Source organism: Peromyscus eremicus, chromosome 6 (genome assembly GCF_949786415.1).
Source record: "Peromyscus eremicus chromosome 6, PerEre_H2_v1, whole genome shotgun sequence".
Taxonomy (NCBI): domain Eukaryota; kingdom Metazoa; phylum Chordata; class Mammalia; order Rodentia; family Cricetidae; genus Peromyscus; species Peromyscus eremicus.
In genome coordinates, this window is record NC_081421.1 from 11,449,710 (window position 1) to 11,469,884 (window position 20,175).

A 20,175-nucleotide genomic window follows, 5' to 3' on the forward strand; every position below is an offset into this window, starting at 1 on the left:
AAAAAAAAAAAAAAAAAAAAAACATATTCTTCTCTCATACAATACATCCTGACCACAGTTTCTCCTCCCTCAATTTCTTCCAACTCCTCCCTACCTCCCTGTCTCCCTTCAGAAAAAAAGCACACTTTCAAGAGACAACAATTACAAAGCCAAGTTACAATAAGACAAGGCAATAACCCTCATATCAAGGCTGGACAACCAATAGGAGGAAAAGAGTCCCATGAGCAGGCCAAAAAAAAAAGTCAGAGACACACATGTTCCTCCCACAAAAACACCAAGTTAGCCTGGCAATGGTGACACACACATTTAATCCCAGCTGTCGGGAGGCAGAGGCAGGTAGATCTCTGAGTTCGAATCCAACCTGGTCCACATAGAGAGTTCCAGGACAACTAGGGCTACACAGATAAAACCTGTCTTGAAATAAAACAAAAGAAAAAGAAAACACCAAGCTAACAGGGATAACACATATGCAGAGGACCTGGTGCCGACCTCTGCAGGCACCATGCTTGCTATTTCCATCTCTGTGAGCCCTTGTGAGCCCTGCTTAGCTGATTCAGTGGCCCTTCTTCTCCTGGCGTTCTCCATCCCCTCTGAGTCCTGCACTCTTTTCTCACCCTCTTCCACTAGGTTTTCCGAGCTCTGAGGGGAGGGGCCCAATGCAGACCCCCAATTCAAGGGAGGGAAGCTGTGTTTTGACTGACAGTCTCTAAGGCTGGCAGTCAGAGAAGGCACAATAAGAGCAGCTCTCTGTCTGGTGATGGTAGCCCGAGGGAGCCCTTTTCTTTCTTTCTTTTTTTAAAATATTTTTATTTTATAATTAACTTAATTTCACATATCAGCCATGGATTTCCCCGTCCTCCCTGTGAACCAATGGCTGAGGAGCCCCCATGGAACGGGAGCTCCTTTTCTACATTGTGGTGGTTAGGAAGCAGAGACTGCAGACCAGTAAGTATCAGAGGCAGCTGTAACAGTCAAGCCCTTCCCCTAGTGGTGGACCTCTGTGGGTACCATGTCACAAAGGCTGTACAGTCCAAACAGCATCATGAGCTAGGGACCAAGTATGAAAAATACTGACTGAGCCTGAATGTGTGTGGGGTGGTGGTGGTGGTATGGATTTCAGTCTCAAATGGCCTCAAAGAGGCCTTCTCATCCATCTAACCCACTCCATTACTCTCCGGCAACTTTCTTTGCCTCATCACACTTGTATCCAGCGATGGTGATAAAGGAAATTGCAACCTGTGTTTCAGAGGGTGAAGGGTAGACCTCACACATGTATTGTGTATTTATCACTTTAATCACTGGATTCTAGGGTCTAGAATAGTGTTCATTACATAGTTTAAGTTGATTGTGCACAGACTTGAAGAAGAAAAGGAGCACTGTTCATAATTATCCTGGAGTGTCAACTCTGAACTCTGCCTGTTAAGAGAAACTGGAGCCTAGACTTGTTCTTCCCATAGGAGGATGACCAATTAGTAGAGAACATCCCTGCACCCTAGCCTGTGCTTCCAGTAACCATCTGTGTTTGTTGGTAACTACTTATTCGCCTGTCAACATACCATAACTAACAATATCTAAAGACATTTCTGGAAGGCTGCTACTGGCATCTAACAGGTAAGAAGTGAAGACTGCTACTAAATATCTAGATGTATCAAAGACAGCTACCTCCCTCCCCCTCAGGAAGGAGTACCCCTGCTAAGAGACCACTGGAACTGAGACCAACACAATCTGAGAGTAATAAAAGAAATAATACAAGAAAATAATTATTCCCATCCAGTTGCATTTTCTTTATTTAAAATGATACTTTTTAATATTGCTACTTAATCATTTTTGAAGATTCCCCCTTTTTTTTTTTTTTTTTACTTTTATTTAGGTAGGTCTTCCCTAGACATGGATTTAAGGAGAGAAAGAGTGACATGATAAGAAAGTAGGGAATATGTCAATAAAGTTAGCTTTTCCAAGGAACCTGAAGTACACTTTGGGCAGTGCAGTCATCACATCCCATCACAGATATTGGAAATTCAGCAACTTTACCGAATAATAATGATGCATGAGCTACAGGATGTTTGTTAGACCAGGTTCTATTTTGGTTCTTGTTGCTGTTCTCTGTTGTTGCATGATTTATCCTCAAAGCAACGTTCCGTAGTTGTGATCTCAGGGGCAAAAGAAGAAACGTAGTGACAAAATGATAGAATTTTCTGAAGGTTCTTTACCTAGAATGAACCAAATTAATGTAATGGCCAACAGTAGAAACGGAGGAAGGTTACCATGGAGCTGGAAAACAACCAATACTTACCCAGGATCTGCTATGCACACAGCTCACATTATTTCACCTAATCCACTGAGCTGTCCTCCGAGGTAGCATTGCCCCTATTTTACTGAGGGAATCATGGAGGCTGTGGCATGCTTACCCTGATGAAGGTTAAAATGAAGGTCTTAGTATAGTGTCCAAGCCTTCTTCCAGAAAGTGATATTATGCACCTCTTTAATTCAACACATTTATTTTTAACATGCACACAAAACATGAGATACAATCACAGGCCCAGGAAAACAGTCTTAAACAGAACAGAATATCTTCCTAAATGGAACTTAATTGCACTTAAAAACAAAATGAAAAAAAGTTGCTTAGCTTTTCATTCATTTCCTTCTCCCTGGGAACTGAGCCATTACCAAGCCATTCACCTAACATGCACCAGCTGGTACATGGTGCAAAGGGGTAGGTGGGAAATGACAATGGAACTCTTTACAAATAGTCTTTGCTATGTCGTAATGTTTTGAAAATGCTATAATGTTAAGGAGCAAGGTAAATTCTTTTACGATTCTTTTCTATAAAAACCAAAGTATGTTACCAACATGCCTACTTCCATACACAAAGCTTAGAGGAAGTTCTGAGCTGAAAGAATAAGAATGAGCTCATTGGCTGGGCTTAACTAAGTCTGAATAATTATGGGAAACCATTGGAGAAGAGTATGCGAAAACACAGAAAGGTTTTGATCTTTAGCAAAACCAGAAAGCATGAATCCTTTTGCACAACCAGTTCATCAGAAGGGAGCAAGCTGCCTGAAAAGCAGTGCACGTGCTTAGAAATTTAAGTTTCCTGCTTTGTTTGAGACAAGCAGTAGAAAACCATTAGGGCCATATCATTTAGAGTTCTAGTCATCGTTAGGATTGCTACTGAATTCACTTGTCCATCTATTACCTAAAGGAGAGGAAGAAGTAAGGAGAAACAATGATAGAAGACTGATTTTGAAGAAGTATGAAAGGACTCTCAGAAAATGTAAATTTCCAACACAGAGTTATAGGAAGGAGTAAGCCATGTTTGTATCTGCTGAAAAAAAATGTCGCCAGGCACGGGGGAGTGAACTATGGAAAGTACTGGAAGTGAGATCCTGCTTGGAGTGTTAAATGAAAACCAGACTGGCTTGGTACAGTTTCCTAAGACAGGAAGCACCTTACCGTAGCTGGGAAAGGGAGGCTAAGGAAGGTCACATGGAGCCAGAGCCACAGTGGGGATGGAGAGAGACAGGATACAGGAATAACACAACCCAACATATGTTACTAAGTGACGACTCCTGTAGTTGTCATGGAGTCAGGAGGACCAGTTAGCTTACTGTGCCAGGGTTCAGGTGGTAAGGGATTCCTGAGTTCTAAACTTACTTCACAGTCACAGTGCTTAGGACCAGAAATAGATGCCAAGCAGGATGTGAAAGCAAGGGAGGAATAAAGAAAGACTCTGAGATGTTTGGATTGAACAATTGGCAGAATGAACTGCATTTACTGAGAAGAGAAAGACTTCTGGAGGAGCAGATTTTGTGAGGAAATTCAAAAGTTCAGTTTTTGATGTGTTAGTTTTGAGATGTCTAATTAGCATGTAAGTGCAGATGTCCAGTTGAAAATTGAACAGAAAAATCTGGACTTCAGGACTGTGATAGGGCTACAAGTATAAAACTGGAACATCCTAAAGCAGTGGTGCTCTCAGCATATGGGTCACGACCCCTTTAAAGTCACATATCAGATATTTACATTATGCTTCACAACATTAGCAATATTATAGCCATGAAGTAGCAATGAAATAATTTTACGGATGGGGGTCACCACAGCATGAGGAACTATATTAAATGGTCACAGCATTAGTAAGGTTGAAAACCACTGTCCTAAGGGATAGGTGCTTTTAAAGCCTTACAATTGGATATAAAATACAGAGAAGGATGAGGTTAAGACTGAGCCTGAGCCTAGTGTCTCTCCAACCATTTACATTTAGAAAGTTGAGGTTAATACAGCAGAGGAATAAAAAGTAGGGTAGTGTGAGGAGAGCTGAGAAGTCGAAGAACATGCCTCCACAAAGAATAAATGATGAACAGTACCAATGTTGTTAGATAAAGAGAAAAATAAGACTGTAATTCATAGATTGTATTGGATACCCAAAGAGTCATTTGTCCCTAGTCCATTGAGTGCAATGGAGCAGATAGAAGTGGAAAAACCATCACCAACTATATCAAGATTGTCTTTCAGGAAGAACATCAGAGATGAGACTAGAGTTGAAAGAAGAGTTAAGGGAACTTATTTTATATTGATTTTTAATGTGAAATACTACAGATAATGATTGTTTTCCTCTAAACATAAATCCAGAATTTCATCAATTGATTTAACCAAACTTTCTTGCATGAACTGGTTTGAACATGAGTGAACACCTGGGGATTTAGCTAGCCATAAGGCTAATGTCTGGCTCTATTTCTACACTCAAGATGAATTCATTTTATCCATTAATGCACTCATTCATCCAGCTCTTATTGGAAGCCTCTGATAAAACAGAATAGTGCTTACACTGAAGACAGAGCTAACAGAATACAGGCGTAATTCCTGTTTTACCAAGCCTACAGTCTGTTATGGGATAATGACAGGAAATAAAACAAAGTTCCATTAGCCATGAAACAGGAGCACAGGGACTTAGATGGCACTGGTCCTTATCAAGAAGTAAGAATTCACCCTCCATTCAGTTAGGCCTCTTTGGAAGGTCAGAGGAGTGACTCAGAACTAAGCAATGAGATGACTGGAGAGAGTCCTTCCCTACCCCAAAGGAAAAGAACAACTGAAGGGTTCAAACTCATTGAGGTTCAAGCATCATGGAGACAAAGGATATTTAATTCAAAACAATAAATTGAAGAAGGCCTAGAAATAGAGATGGAACCAGGAGGTAAGGGATGGAGTCCTAACGAGGAATATTATGTATTTAGCAGATGCAGACAGTTTTCTGCTTTTATGTGAGCCTCTGTCAAACTGTTTTTATATAGGCCTCTGGCAAACTCTTCTACCCTTATTGCCCATTTTGTCTGAAATACTCATTCCCCAGTTTTCACAAAACTGATTTATTACTGTCCTTCAGGTTTTACTTTCAGTTCCCTGAAAGTCTAGTCTATGTCAAGTCCTCACTACTCTTTTCACAGTTTACCTTTCAAAATATCATCATCACAGCACATTGTGTATGACTTACTGTCTTTGCTGTCTTCCCTATCAAATCTACATAGTGCTCAACAGATGTTTCTGGAGTTTTTGAACAGTATTAAGTAAATGCTATAAAATACAGGTTGAGATAAACTTGCTTATTTATGTTGTTTGTTTGTTTGTGAGGTTGTGGGTTTGTTTGTCATTGTTCTCACTCACTTCCTGAGTACTGATATAACAAGTGTGTATCACCATGCCTGGATTATGAAGTTCTGGGGATTGAACCCAGGGCTTCATGTAGCAAAACAAAATACTCTACCACTTAAGCTACATTCCCAGCACTAGATAAATTTTAACTTGATGAATAGGTAAATAAGCCTATATTCCTACCTTCCATGGAATCTTTTAACAAATGTTATAGAATATAGATGATAGACAGACAGACAGATAGATAGATAGATGTTTATCTTTATCATCTAGGAAATACTTGTAAAATTTATCCATATGCATCTTAATAGATTAGGAAGATTTTTAGTATCTATTTATGCTGTGAAATATCTAGGTCAAGCAAGTTTGCTAAGGTCTAAGATCATCTCTGAGATACAGTGGTAACATCGACATCTAGTGGTTATTATTCTAAGTTTGGTTAGCTGTCTCAATCTTTCAGAGGATAAAGCTATTTTTAAAATTTTAAAGTGTTATATAACTAATAGTTCACATATTGCAGATATTGATAGTAAATTAGGAAAAATACAATTGAATTGGGGGTATTAGCAAAATAAATATTCTATAAAGAAATATGAAGCATAATTCAAGGATGTAAAGCAACCCAAGGTTGGTAGAGCATGGACCTCTCTTGAGCCCATTGTGTTTTCTGTGGAATGCTAGGTCTATGAGGAGCTCAAAAATGAGCACAGCATAGCTTCCGAGGTCAAAAAATCATTCTCCATTTCCATTCCCCCTACCCATTCTTTTAATTCCATATATTTAATTCAACCACATTTTGCAGCAGCTGGCAGGATATTATTTAACTGATTAGTTTATTGTCTTTATCTCCCTCTGAGGCATAAGTTCCATAGTGGCAAGAATTTTTACACAATCTATGTGTTTCTCTTTATAATGTTTCTATAATTAAAAAAAGAAAACATGGCCTATATTGAAAACATCATGAAATATTTGTGATTGAATAAAATGAATCTGGAAATGATAAGTTAGACAAAACTGAACAAAAGTACCTACCCTATCTGTGGGTATAACGACAAATATTTAGAATGTGGTTAGGGATTATGTTGGTTTAGGGAAGTGGTGGTTGCAGGTTCTCCTGCAAGATCCATGACTTCATTAGTCTTGGATAATCAGCTAGGTTTCTAGTATGAGACATGGTTTCCCTCTTGTTGAGTGGGCCTTAAGTCAAGTTAGAGAGCTGTTGGTTACTGTCAAGGTTTGTGTGCCACTACTGTACACTTAGAGTTATCATGTCATGTTGGTCATTGTTTCAGTTGATAGGCATCATAGCTGGGTAGGGCTATTGGTTGCTTCCCTCCTTTAGAAACTTCCATGGTGCCTTCTGGTACCATGGAAAGTAGTCCTCAGAGAGGAGGCATTCATGTCAGTTGCAGCTGAGGAGCCTCTGCATCTGAAGTGCATGGTGTCTTCAGCAATGGGGACTCACCTTACACCTCTAGGGGACAATCGAGGGCAATAGTAATAGCCTCAATGTTTTAACAATGTCTGTGACAACACTAATCAACAACTCAAAAGAGGGCATCTCATGCCTGCTATCGGGGTTTTGTTAGATGGTCTTTGACTCTCAGAGAGAGCACTTTCAAGCCAGGTGAGAAAATTTCAATTAAACTATATTTGTATATTTACACATAGAGTTACCCATCATCAAGGAAATATCTTCTTGCAATAAACAGAGACTATTAGAGAAAACCATAATCAATCAAAATGCAGAGTTGGTCAGCCCAGTCCCAATATATACATCTACAAAACCATAGCTGCACCTAAAGCTCGGGAAACATTGAAGAAGAGGAGGCAGAAAAAGTATAAGAGCTGGGAGATCATGGAGTTTGCTGAGAAATTATGTCTCCTAGGACTGTCAGAAGTATCTTCTATTAAGTCCCACTAAATAAACTAAACAAGGACAACAATAGACATTACAAGGTGGATGGGGTAAAGACCACAAGGCCTCAACCCTACACAAAGAAATACAGGAAACTAAGGAATGCTGAGAGTGAGAGAAATAGTCTTCCCCAGGGAAGATCACACAAATTAGTCATCTAAAACAAAATGGTCAACCTTATAATATACATGTGAGTAGCATTACATAGACTGAATAGGTTATATTTAGGAATATATATGTATATATATTTACATATATGTGTGTGGCAATAATTAATGAAAAAAGAAGCCATGAGTTTGAAAGAGCATGGATGGGTTATTGGGTGTTTGGAAGGTAGAAAAGGAAGGGGGCAATGATATAATTATAATCTCAAAAATAAAGGAAATAATAAAAAAAAGAAGAAAAATACCTACCCTTAGAGTTCCTGGGACCATTAGTATGCCCAGGTGCATTGTGATTTATAAAGGAAATCATTATAGCCTTTCCACAATATTATTCCTCCTGCCCAGTCTCTTTAGAGTATAAAAGCAGTGTTCTATGGAATACACCCTGGCGAAACTCTGATCTGACCTGTGATTTTTAAGACTAAATTCATCCACTGTGGTACTCAAATTTAAAATTAACATACTAAGTAACACTTAGAATACACTATAGTGAAAACACAGGTAACAAATGGTAACTTTGATACTGAGTGAAGTGATACAGAGAGGAAAAGATACATACTCCAGTGAATGGCTTATAATAGACTACATTCAAATAACATGCATCTCATACCTTTTCTTTTTGACCTCAAGGATTATCCAAATGGAAGTTTGAATTACATTGGAAATAAAAGATAGACTTGTCATGCAGAGAAATAAAGTTGAATAGAATCAGAAGGAAAAATAATTGCTCTTTCATCAGGGAAACCACGGTCATGATACAAAAGAAAGACAAGCCATTTCATTTCATTTAAAGCAGCAAAATTTCCGTATAAAATTTTAGGGATGATGATTGCAAAAGTATTTAATGGAAGACCATGACCTCTAACATCTCAGTCCCATTTTACCTTAGCCAAGCCCTTTCTGTTTTAATCCATTCTTATTTTAGTAGCTGCATGGGGAATAGAGAGAATCCTTTCTGAAAATTGATTGCATGGTATTGTCATCACAGCATGCTTGTCATCTTTCATAGGGAGAACAGGTCATTCACACTTTGTTAAATCCTTAGAAACACAGAGAAATTCAGCATAGAACTAAGGTGGTACTATCCATTACAAGATAGAACTAGAGTCTGCACAGCAAAATTAAATTGCCTGTCATCTTTTCACATGCTGAGCTAGTCACAGACTTTCTCTTACTCTTAGAAGGACTGTATATTTAACACTCTTTTTTAAAATGAAAATTATTTTAAAGTAATTACAAAAACAAAAGACTGCAGAAATTTATGAGATATATCTGCTTCATTTTCAGGGATCATAATTCCCCATCTTAACCCACAAATCTTTCCTGGAAACAGATTAACCAAAATCAGTTCAATTTCTTCCTAGTACTTGCTCTATAGACAAGTGTGTGGCAATGCATTCTCACGGAGCAGACAAGATTGCTAGATTAGATTTCAGAACACCTCTGTTGAAGCCCTAGGTCATCTACTAACTGGTTGCTTTGACTGTCCAATTCCTGTAGCCTCTTTGACCTGTATCCTCATCTATTAAATGTGAGTTGTAACTCTGGCCTCATATGCCTCTCAGGATTGTAAAATAACAGCTATAAAAGCTTCCTTTGAAACTGTCTAAAGTTCTTTGGTAATGAGAGGGTAGACAGAGCTAGAAACCTGTTGTAAAAGAGAACATTGGATTTCCTGCAAAGGATTAGATAAAACCTAAATAATGATGCCACTATTGGCTACTTCTATCATCTGTAAGCATTTATAAGAGAAGCTAAAATAGGAAATTAATATCCTACCTGAATAGTACCTTGGAACATTAAATAAACAACCAATACTAGCTAATTATCTTTATGTCACCAAATTATTGACAATTATTACTAGTAATATCAAGATATTGGTCTAAAGATGATCAAATATGAAAGACAAATAATCATCATCTGAATGGTAAAACTCAATAGTTAAGTTAGAATAAAAGTTTTTGGACTCAAAATGACTACAAATTGGGATGCACTCACTAAAATTATGTGTCATCTTGATTGGAATAATAGATGCCCTGATTGCTAGTAAACATAATTTTGGGTGTGTTCTTGAAAGTGTTTCAAGAAGAGATTGATATCTGAATTAGTTAATGGGGAGACAATTGCTGTCACCTGTGGAGATAGGCATCATCCAATCTACCAAGGGCCAAAACAGCCCCAAAAGGTAGCAAAACATGAACTGGGAAATCCATTTTGTTTTGTGTTAGGGTTTCAACTTAGTATTCCTGGTCCTTGGGACTTATGCCATTGGTGTCACTGGTGTACAGTCTTGGGTTACAGCTAAATCATTGGTTTCCAGCTTGCAAAGGACTTTGCTGCCTAGTCATATGGATCCAGCCTTGTACTAAATCATTTCTATTAACCTATACATTTGAAGGGGATTGGTGTTTGTGTATGTGTGACATTTGCATGTGTATATGTTTGCACATGTGCACGTGTGTATGTGCATGTAGAGGCCAGAGATCAGTGTCAAGTGTCTTCCTTTCTTGCTGCCCATCTTATTTTTGAAAGATGGTCACTCTCTGAACTTGGAGTTCACTGACTCAGCATGACTATCTGACCAGCAAACCCCAGGGAACTTCTGCCCCTGTCTCCCCAGCACTGGTATTACAGGTGTGCATCACTACATCTAGCTTTAAGTCTATACATTTTAATCTGCACCTGGATCTACATAAACAGATCCCAGTGATTGTGTTTCTGTGAAGAAACCTGGCTAATGCAAGACCAAATACTATTTTTTCCCTGACTGGATCTTGTTTTAGTCACCTTGCTGTTTTTATGGAAATAGATCTTATCACCTAATATTACCTCTTCTCCTTTCATACTAATCTAATGTAAAGGAGATATTATTCATTTCTTACAATTTGGTACACATTTGAGGATATTTGCTTTTTTTACCCTGCCTATATTTTGTTAGATCATGACTGTTGACCTTAGCCTTCTGCAATTATGCTACTTCATAGAATTTCATATGTTGCCTCCTGAGGCACTCTTCCTTTACCACATTCACACCTGGGAGCCCATCATGGAGGGTGCTTTCTATGAGATGTCATGAATTTTACGGTAATCTGCTCTTTCCTTCAACTGGCACATATGCAATGTCCCTGGCATGTTGGTTCTTTTCACAAGGATACAGTAGAAAGAGGATAGTCACCTCACATTTTCTCAATTTTTTTCAAGAGATACGGAGTTCTAGGTGAGAGTGAATGTGCTTGAGGATGAGGATATAAATGAACCTGCAATGGAGACAAAGATGCAAAGATAGTCACAAGGTTGCTTCTGGCGAGCATGTTGTGGTGACACTTGATAGGAGAGAGGCAGCTATTGGCAGTGCTAATGGCACCACCATTAATCCCAATCCATCACACAACTGAAAAGTAATAGCAAGAGTAATATTGTATGTGAGTACTTGGTAATGTTTTCCTTTTTAAATTTTATCTTAGAGTATGTGTGTGTGTGTGTGTGTGTGTGTGTGTGTGTGTGTGTGTGTGTATACACATTTCTGGGTGACTATGAAGGTCAGAAGAAAGTGTCAGATCCCTAGGATCTAGAGTTACAGGTAGTTTTGAACTGCAAAACTTGGGTATTAGATAGAACTGAACTCTAACCCTCTGATAAAGCAGTAAGGACTCTTAACTGCTAAGCCATCTCTTCCTCCCTCAGATGTTTTCTTATCCTTCACAAAGAATTAAAAAAGGCACCCATTTAAAGTTCTTGCTAAATTTAGTGATAATAATCTAAGTTAACATTTTTTTAAACAATGAATTTACTGTGCAAAAGGAGCTCCAAAACTTGGTTCTATGGACCTCTGTTCCTCCACACACACTCCCACAGTCCTTTCTACTGTAAGTATTAATTCTGAAGATCCCTGTTGATACAGAACTAGCTATGTCAATGACCTTCAGCTTTGACCAAGAGCTGAGATAGCCTTTTGCTCTGTGCAGTAGGAGGAAGGTGTCTGGGGCATGATACATGGAGGGTGGATGTAACTCCACCTGCCCTTGAAGACAAGGAACAATTAGAAAAGCCACCAGGATGCCCCTCAGGGCCATGGCCATACCAACTCTGTGAATCCCATCAGAAGATGAACAGATCAATCTTTGGGCCCTCAGGTACCTTTCATATAAAAGAGTGGAGGGCTTTCTTCCTCTAAAATATAACCATTGATGTATTAAAAGCTCAGTGAGTTTAGTCACTTTTTATCTTTCCCTTTAAATCTGAATGATTGTACTGGGCTTTTAAGGTCTGTGCCAACTAACTAGGGCATTTTAGTAATCTATTTTTAATATGTACCAACTTCTGTTCTTTTTAGTTCTGCCTTAAGACATACTTTTATCTTCACTGGTATGCAGAGATCATCAAAAAATATAAGTTCTCTATTACATGACAACTCATAATGAGTCTTAATGAAGCCGGGGAACAGCTGTTTAAAACTCCCGTTGAATAGCTTCCTAAGCAACATTCACTTATGATAGCCTTTCTGCAGCAACATTGCCTGAGTCTCAGAACTCACCATACATATAATGAGAAGGGTGAGCGTGAGATTTTCTTCTGGTTTCATTAGATATTTTCTTTTAATCAGAATGCTAATACACCATTATGAATTAGAGCATTCTGAGCCATCAACTCAGTGTCTTTCACCTTTTTAATTATATTTCTTCATAGAGCAGAAAAGAGAGTAAATGTTACTATGCAAATTTTCAGAAGAGTTCATGTCCTGGATGAAAATGAGAAGGGGAGAGAGAACACAGAATAAACTTATTTTTTAATTATATTGGAAACATGTTGTAACTGCAAAATGTGGGAAATTAAACTAAGCCCAGAAGATTTCAAGGGAGATGCACAATCTGAAATTTAAAGAATTTTAGCTTCACTATGTAGGTTAATATGTGTGAGGAACAACTAAAACACACTCCAATGTGAACCTAATCTAATCCTTTATTCATTTACACTTTCAAATAGACTTGTCTAACTCACTTAATTTTTCACTCTACATGTCAAGAACCTAAAAAGAAAAATTAATAGTTGTAATAGTTTCACAATCTCATTAATCTGCGTGGTCCTCATTACTTCAGAAAGCCAGGGTTTCTATCGATGGGATTTTTCTTTTTACCTCCCACTCTGGTTCATTTTCTATCAGTTACATCTGTAGGTGAAGCCATGCCTCCTATCTCTGGTAGGTAGAATGTAAATGATCCAACCAGAAATGAGCTTCTTCCTAACATTAGGTAGAGCCTTTCATGGAGCAGATATTGGTGATTTGTTAAATGACTGAAAAATGTCTTTAGCCACAGTCTTTGGAAAATTTAAGTCCTTCACATAGTTCTTAAGTTATCCTTATGATTGCTTCCGTCATTATGTGGAGTTTAATTAGTCAAGCAGAGAGGATTCCAGTGGATTTTCCATGGAGTGCAATCACAGTGACACTGTGTGCTACTTAGATATTTATGAGGATGTCTCATGAGAATCTGCTGTTCATTCACAGTAATGACATGTTGTATTTCTATCATCTTTACTATTTCATTTCACTATGTTTCTGAAAGTTTCCTGGCAGCATATTCCAAGATAAAGGCCTACTCATGTTTATGAAAAGTAGATATTTTGTTTTTGAGTATAAGAAATAGTGTGAGTGTTTTCTTCCTTTTTGAAAAATAATATAAATATAAATAGAACAAGGAATAGATGTCCAGTATCTACCTTTGTGGGACTAGAGGACACATGAGTCAAGTCATTGGTAAGTGTAAATCAGGTAGTATCTGAATAAAGTTGGCAAAAGAGAATAGTGAATGTAAAAACTCAGTACAGGAGTAGTACACAGAGCATAAGGAGTACACGGTGCAGGAAGAGTACACGGAGAAGGAGGAGTACACAGAGCAGGAGGAGTACATGGAGGAGGAGGAGTAAATGGAGGAGGAGGAGTACACGGTACAGGAAGAGTACACGGAGGAGGAGTACACAATGCAGGAGGAGTACACAGAGGAGGAGGAGAAGGAGGAGGAGGAGAAGGAGGAGGAGGAGGAGTACATGGAACAGGAGGAGTACACGGTGCTGGAAGAGTACACAGTGCAGGAGGAGTACACGGAGCAGGAGGAGTACACGGAGCAGGAGGAGTACACGGTGCAGGAGGAGTACATGGTGCAGGAGGAGTACACAGTGCAGGAGGAGTACACAGAGCAGGAGGAGTACACAGTGCAGGAGGAATACATGGAACAGGAGGAGTTCACAGTGCAGGAGGAGTACACAGTGCAGGAGGAGTACACAGTGCAGGAGGAGTACACGGAACAGGAGGAGTTCACAGTGCAGGAGGAGTACACAGTGCAGGAGGAGTACACAGTGCAGGAGGAGTACACAGTGCAGGAGGAGTACACAGTGCAGGAGGAGTACACGGAACAGGAGGAGTACATGGAACAGGAGGAATACATGGTGCAGGAGGAGTACACGGAGCAGGAGGAGTACATGGAAACAGGAGGAGTACACGGAGCATGCTATAGCCACAGGCTTCAGAGAAATCATCAGAGCCCAATTCTCCCAAACAGGAACAGAACTTCAGAATAAAATGAACAATCTCTCCCTTGCAGAAATGGCACACATCTGGTAGCAAGACATTTTCCTGAGCTAATTTAGCATTGCCTTCAGAAGGAGGGAGTAGAAAATTAAGCAAGCTCTCTCTCCATTTTCCCCTCCTCACAACACACACTCACACTCATACACACATACTCAAACACACACACACACACACACACACACACACACATACACACACACACCCCGCATGCATTTGAAGCAAGCAGACTAGTTCTGAAGTGAACTACAGGGGAGAGATTGGTGGGAGATTCTTCACAATACTAAGCTCTTCACAATACTAAGCTCTATGGATAAATGCTAACAAATCCACTAACATATTATTTTAGATCTTAGGGCAAGTAGTTAGAAAAAAATTTCTTGAAGAACTGGAGAGTGCCACAAAAGCACTAATCAGACTTCTGAGAGTGGAGCGGTGTGTCCCTGACTCAGACCTGCTCTTGGGACTCTTTTCCTCCTGTTAGATTGCCTTGTCCAGTCTGGATATGAGGGCTTTGGCCTTGTCTTACAGTATCTTGTTTTGTCATGTTTGGTTGCTGTCTCTTAGAGGCCTGCTCTTTTCTAAAGGGAAATGGAGGTGGAGTGGATCTGGGGGAGAGGAAAGGGGACACTGAGAGAAGTGGAGAGAAGAGAAACTGTGGTTGGGTGTATTGTATGAGAGAATAATCTATTTTTAATAAAAAAATGAACTGGAGAGTGAATATGTTAAGCTTTGTGGGTCTCATAGTATCTCTACAGCTATTATATTCATCTCCTTCCTGTTTCTGATCATTTTTAAATGTAAAACAAATATGTAAGCTGTACAAATAGAGGCCTTGGGCTATGTTAGAAATACTAATTACAATATGCTAACCTAAGGCTAGAGTATTTATTTATTTCACTAGATAAAATAGCCTGGGAAATGGAAATGACTAGGTAAGGAAGAATTAGCTGCATTTGAAGATTGACAGTATGGGCTGGAGGGAAGAATCAATGGTCAAGAGGACCCAAGTTCAGCTCCTAGCACCCACACTGGGCAGTTCACAAGGATCTAAAGCCCCCCCTGACCTTCACAGACAGTACACACACACACACACACACACACACACACACACACACACACACACACTTTTTTCAAAATATTTAAAAGATGACCAATAAAAGGATATTAATAGATGTTTCTATATAATTATATTACCAAAAACAGAAAGAGAACAGAAAAATGATTGTCAAAAAATTTTTTCTTTATTACCATTCTATTTAAATAAAAAATAAAATTTTTATCTAAACTAAAGTGGAAAAATACATGTTACAAATGAACAGTACAGCTTATTTTAAAAGTTTTATTCAGTCTGATTATCCTTTGTTTTATATCTAGTATCCACTTATGAGTGAGTATATACCATGTTTGTCTTTCTTTTTTTATTTTATTTTTTTATTTTATTTATTTTTTTATTTTATTTTACAATACAATTCGGTTCTACATATCAGCCACGGATTCCCTTGTTCTCCCCCCTCCCGCCCCCTCCCCTTCTCCCCAGCCCACCCCCATTCCCACCTCCTCCAGGGCAAAGCCTCCCCTGAGGACTGAAATCAACCTGGTAGACTCAGTCCAGGCAGGTCCAGTCCCCTCCTCCCAGGCTGAGCCAAGCGACCCTGCATAAGCCCCATCCAAAGACTGAGGGATCTGGATGCAGAGATCCATGGCAAGGCCCCGGGTGGAGCTCTGAGAGTCTAATTAGCAAGAAAGAGGAGGGTGTATATGAGCGAGAATTGTTGAAACCAAGGTTGGATAAAGCACAGGGACAAATAGCCAAAAGAATGGAATAACATGAACTATGAACCAATGGCTGAGGGGTCACCAACTGGATTAGGCCCTCTGAATGGGTGAGATAGTTGATTGGCTTGATCTGTTTGGGAGGCATCCAGGCAGTGGGACCGGGTCCTGTGCTCATTGCATGAGTTGGCTGTTTGAAACCTGGGGCCTATGCATGTTTGTCTTTCTGAGTCTGGGTTACCTCACTCAGGATATTTTCTAATTCTATCCATTTGCCTGCAAATTTCATGCTGTCATTGTATTTTTACTGCTGAGTAGTACTCCATTGTGTATATGTACCACATTTTCTTAATCCATTCTTTGGTTGAGGGATATCTAGGTTGTTTCCAGGTTCTGGCTGTTATGAATAATGCTGCCATGAACATAGTTGAGCAAGTGTCCATGTGGTATGAATGTGTATCCCTTGGGTATATGCCCAAGAGTGGTATCATTGAGTCTTGAGGTAGATTGATTTCCAATTTTCTAAGAAGTCTCAAGACTGATTTCCAAAGTGTTTGTACAAGTTTGCATTCTTACCAACAGTGGAGGAGTATTCCCCTTGCTCCACCTCCTCTCCAACATAAGTTGTTAACAATGTTTTTGATATTATCCATTCTGACAGTTGTAAGATGGTATCTCAGAGTCATTTTGATTTGCATTTCTCTAATGACTAAGGATGTTGAGCAATTCCTTAAATGTCTTTTGGCCATTTGAGATTCTTCTGTTGAGAATTCTCTGTTTAGATCTGTAGCCCATTTTTAATTGGATTTTTTGGTATTGTGATGTCTAGTTTCTTGAGTTCTTTATATATTTTGGAGATCAGCCCTCTGTCAGATGAGGGGTTGGTGGAGATCTTTTCCCGTTCTGTAGGCTATCCTTTTGTTCTATTTACCATGTCCTTTGCCTTACAGAAGCTTCTCAGTTTCAGAAAGTCCCATTTATTAATTGTTGCTCTCAGTGTTTGTGCTACTAGCATTATATTTAGGAAGTGGTCTCCTGTGCCAATGTGTTCTAGGTTACTTCCTACTTCTTCTTTTATCAGGTTCAGTGTAACTGAATTTATAATGAGGTCTTTGATCCACTGGGACTTGAATTTTGTGCTAGGTGATGGATATGGCTTAGTCCTGGCTTAACTGAATGTACCAGGCTTTGCTGACTCCGATGGGAGGCCTTACCCTTTTGGAGGAGGGGATAGAGGTTGGGCCAAGCATGGGGGAGGGCTGGGAGGGAACAGGAGGAGGGAAGAGAAGGGAATCTGCGGTTGGTATGTAAATTGAATAAAAAATTAAATTAAAAGTTTTATTCAGATAAAATGCAGGAACAAGTATGTAGAAATTAAATGAAGTAACCACTGCTATAAAACAAGATCATAGTAGAGACATATGAACAAACTCCAGTGTACCCTCTACCAGAGAAGAAAAGTTTCTTTCTCCTTTTCTACTCCATTACCATCCCCTAGAGTATGGCCTGCACATTTCAAGTCTTCACAGATATTATTAGTTTAACTAGTTAATATATCTCAGTGGTGAAGAGTGTGTAAGAGCACTTACTGCTCATCTAGAGGACCTGGTTAAATTCCCAGCACCCACATGGTGGCTCAAAACCACCTATAACTCTAATTCCAAAGGATCCAAAATTCTCTTTTGATGTCCACAGGTTCATGTACACACGGAACTCATACACACATTCAGGCACTCACATATATCATAAAGTAAATAATTGTTTTTTTAAAAGAATACAGGCAGGCACAATTTAGAATAGAAAAGAGAAGCTAAATTTACAGTGGGATTGGATGCCGTTTTGAAGACAGAACCTATAAAAACTTTGTGAAAAGACACAAAAGGTAAACAATTAATAAAAAATAAGAATTAATTAGAATAATAAAGATTAAAAATGTGGAAAAGTAAAAGATATGCCAGATTTGTATAGCTAAAGTATCTAACAAAAGTGATGAGTTATATACAGAACCAAACATATAGAAAACATATTTGGAAACAAATAAGATTTTAAACTTACAATTTCAAAGATTTACTCCCTTTTTCTATAAACAAGCAAAGAAATGGTTGAAAACAAAAAAAGGCACACATATTTGTTAGACACCAAAAACAGTGAAATATTTCATTTATCAGAATGAGATGTCAATTCACTTAAACTGAAAAAAAAAAAAAAAAAAAAACCTAAGAATAGCCTCGGACTCCTCCATCACAGTGTTCAACAGTAAAATCAAGTGTACCAATTAAATCTTCAAAGAGATTGGCCGGGCGGTGGTGGCGCACGCCTTTAATTCCAGCACTCGGGAGGCAGAGCCAGGCGGATCTCTGTGAGTTCGAGGCCAGCCTGGACTACCAAGTGAGTTCCAGGAAAGGCGCAAAGCTACACAGAGAAACCCTGTCTCGAAAAACCAAAAAAAAAAAAAAAAAAAAAAGAAAAAAAAAAAAGAAAAAAATCTTCAAAGAGATTGACAGAACGTGATCTGAAAATTAAACCACCATCCATGCTATTGTTCAAATGTAAAATTGACATATGAAACTAAAAGTGTTAGTTGCTTTAGTCATCAGCAAGATCAAATACCTGACTAGAAGGAGTTAAAGGGAGGAGAAGTTTATTTGGGGGTCACTTTGTGAGGGGCTAGGGTCCATAATGGAGGGAGTGCTCGTAATGGCTGGAGCTTGTGCCTAAGACTTATCATTTCTCCAGGAACAAGGAAAGAAATGGAGGACAGGAAACAGGACTGACACATGAACCTCTAAAGGTCCACTGATACCCACTTCTTCCAGCTGAGCCTCACTTCCTAAAACTTCCAAAACCAGTAAGACAGCACCACCATCTGAGGACCAAATGCTCCAACACCGAGCCTGCAGAGGACATTTCACATCAGAACCCAAATACTGGATGTGAGCATTTCCACACCTTTTGAAGGAAACATTAAGAAGCAACTTCAGCTAACTGAGGGGTGAAGGGACAAACAATGGCCGGAGATCTCTGTTGAAGACTAAACCTATTTAAATGTAAATCTAAAACTAGAAAATGTAGGGATTATTATTACAGAAAAGAATATAAAGCAATAAATCCTTTTGTGGAAAATCTTTTTTTTTTTTTAATTTTTATTTTGCAATACAATTAAGTTCTACATACAGGCACAGATTCCCTTGTTCTCCCCCCTCCCGCCCCCCTCACCTTCCCCCCAGCCCGCCCCCCATTCCAATCTCCTCCAGGGCAAAGCCTTCCTCACAGACTGAGATCAACCTGGTGGACTCAGTCCAGGTAGGTCCAGTCCCCTCCTCCCAGGCCGAGCCAAGGGACCCTGCATAGGCCCCAGGTTTCAAACAGCTGACTCATGCAATGAGCACAGGACCCAGTGCCAGTGCCTGGATGCCTCCCAAACAGATCAGGCCAATCAACTGTCTCACCCACTCAGAGGGCCTGATCCAGTTGGTGACCCCTCAGCCATTGGTTCATATTTCATGTGTTTCCGTTTGTTTGGCTATTTGTCTCTGTGCTTTATCCGACCTTGGTCTCAACAATTCTCTCTCATATAAACCCTCCTCATTCTCGCTAATTGGACTCCCAGAGATCCACCTGGGGCCTAGTCATGGATCTCTGCATCCAGATCCCTCAGTAGTTGGATGAGGTTTCTAGCACGACAATTAGGGTGTTTGGCCATCCCATCACCAGAGTAGGAAAATTCGGACTGTCTCTCGACCATTGCCAGCAGTCTGTTGTGGGGGTATCTTTGTGGATTTCTGTGGGCCTCTCTAGCACTTTGTTTCTTCCTATTCTCATGTGGTCTTCATTTACCATGGTCTCCTATTCCTTGTTCTCCCTCTCTGTTGTTGATCCAGCTGGAATCTCCCACTCACCCAAGCTCTCTTTCCCTCGACCCTCGCCCTTCACTACCCCCACTCCTGTCCAGGCTGTTCATGTAGATCTCATTCCATTTCTCTGTCATTGGGCGATCCCTGTGTCTTTCTTGGGGTTCTGTTTTCCAGGTAGCCTTCCTGGTGATGTGAGTAGCAGTCCAGTCATCCTTGTTCCACATCTAGTATCCT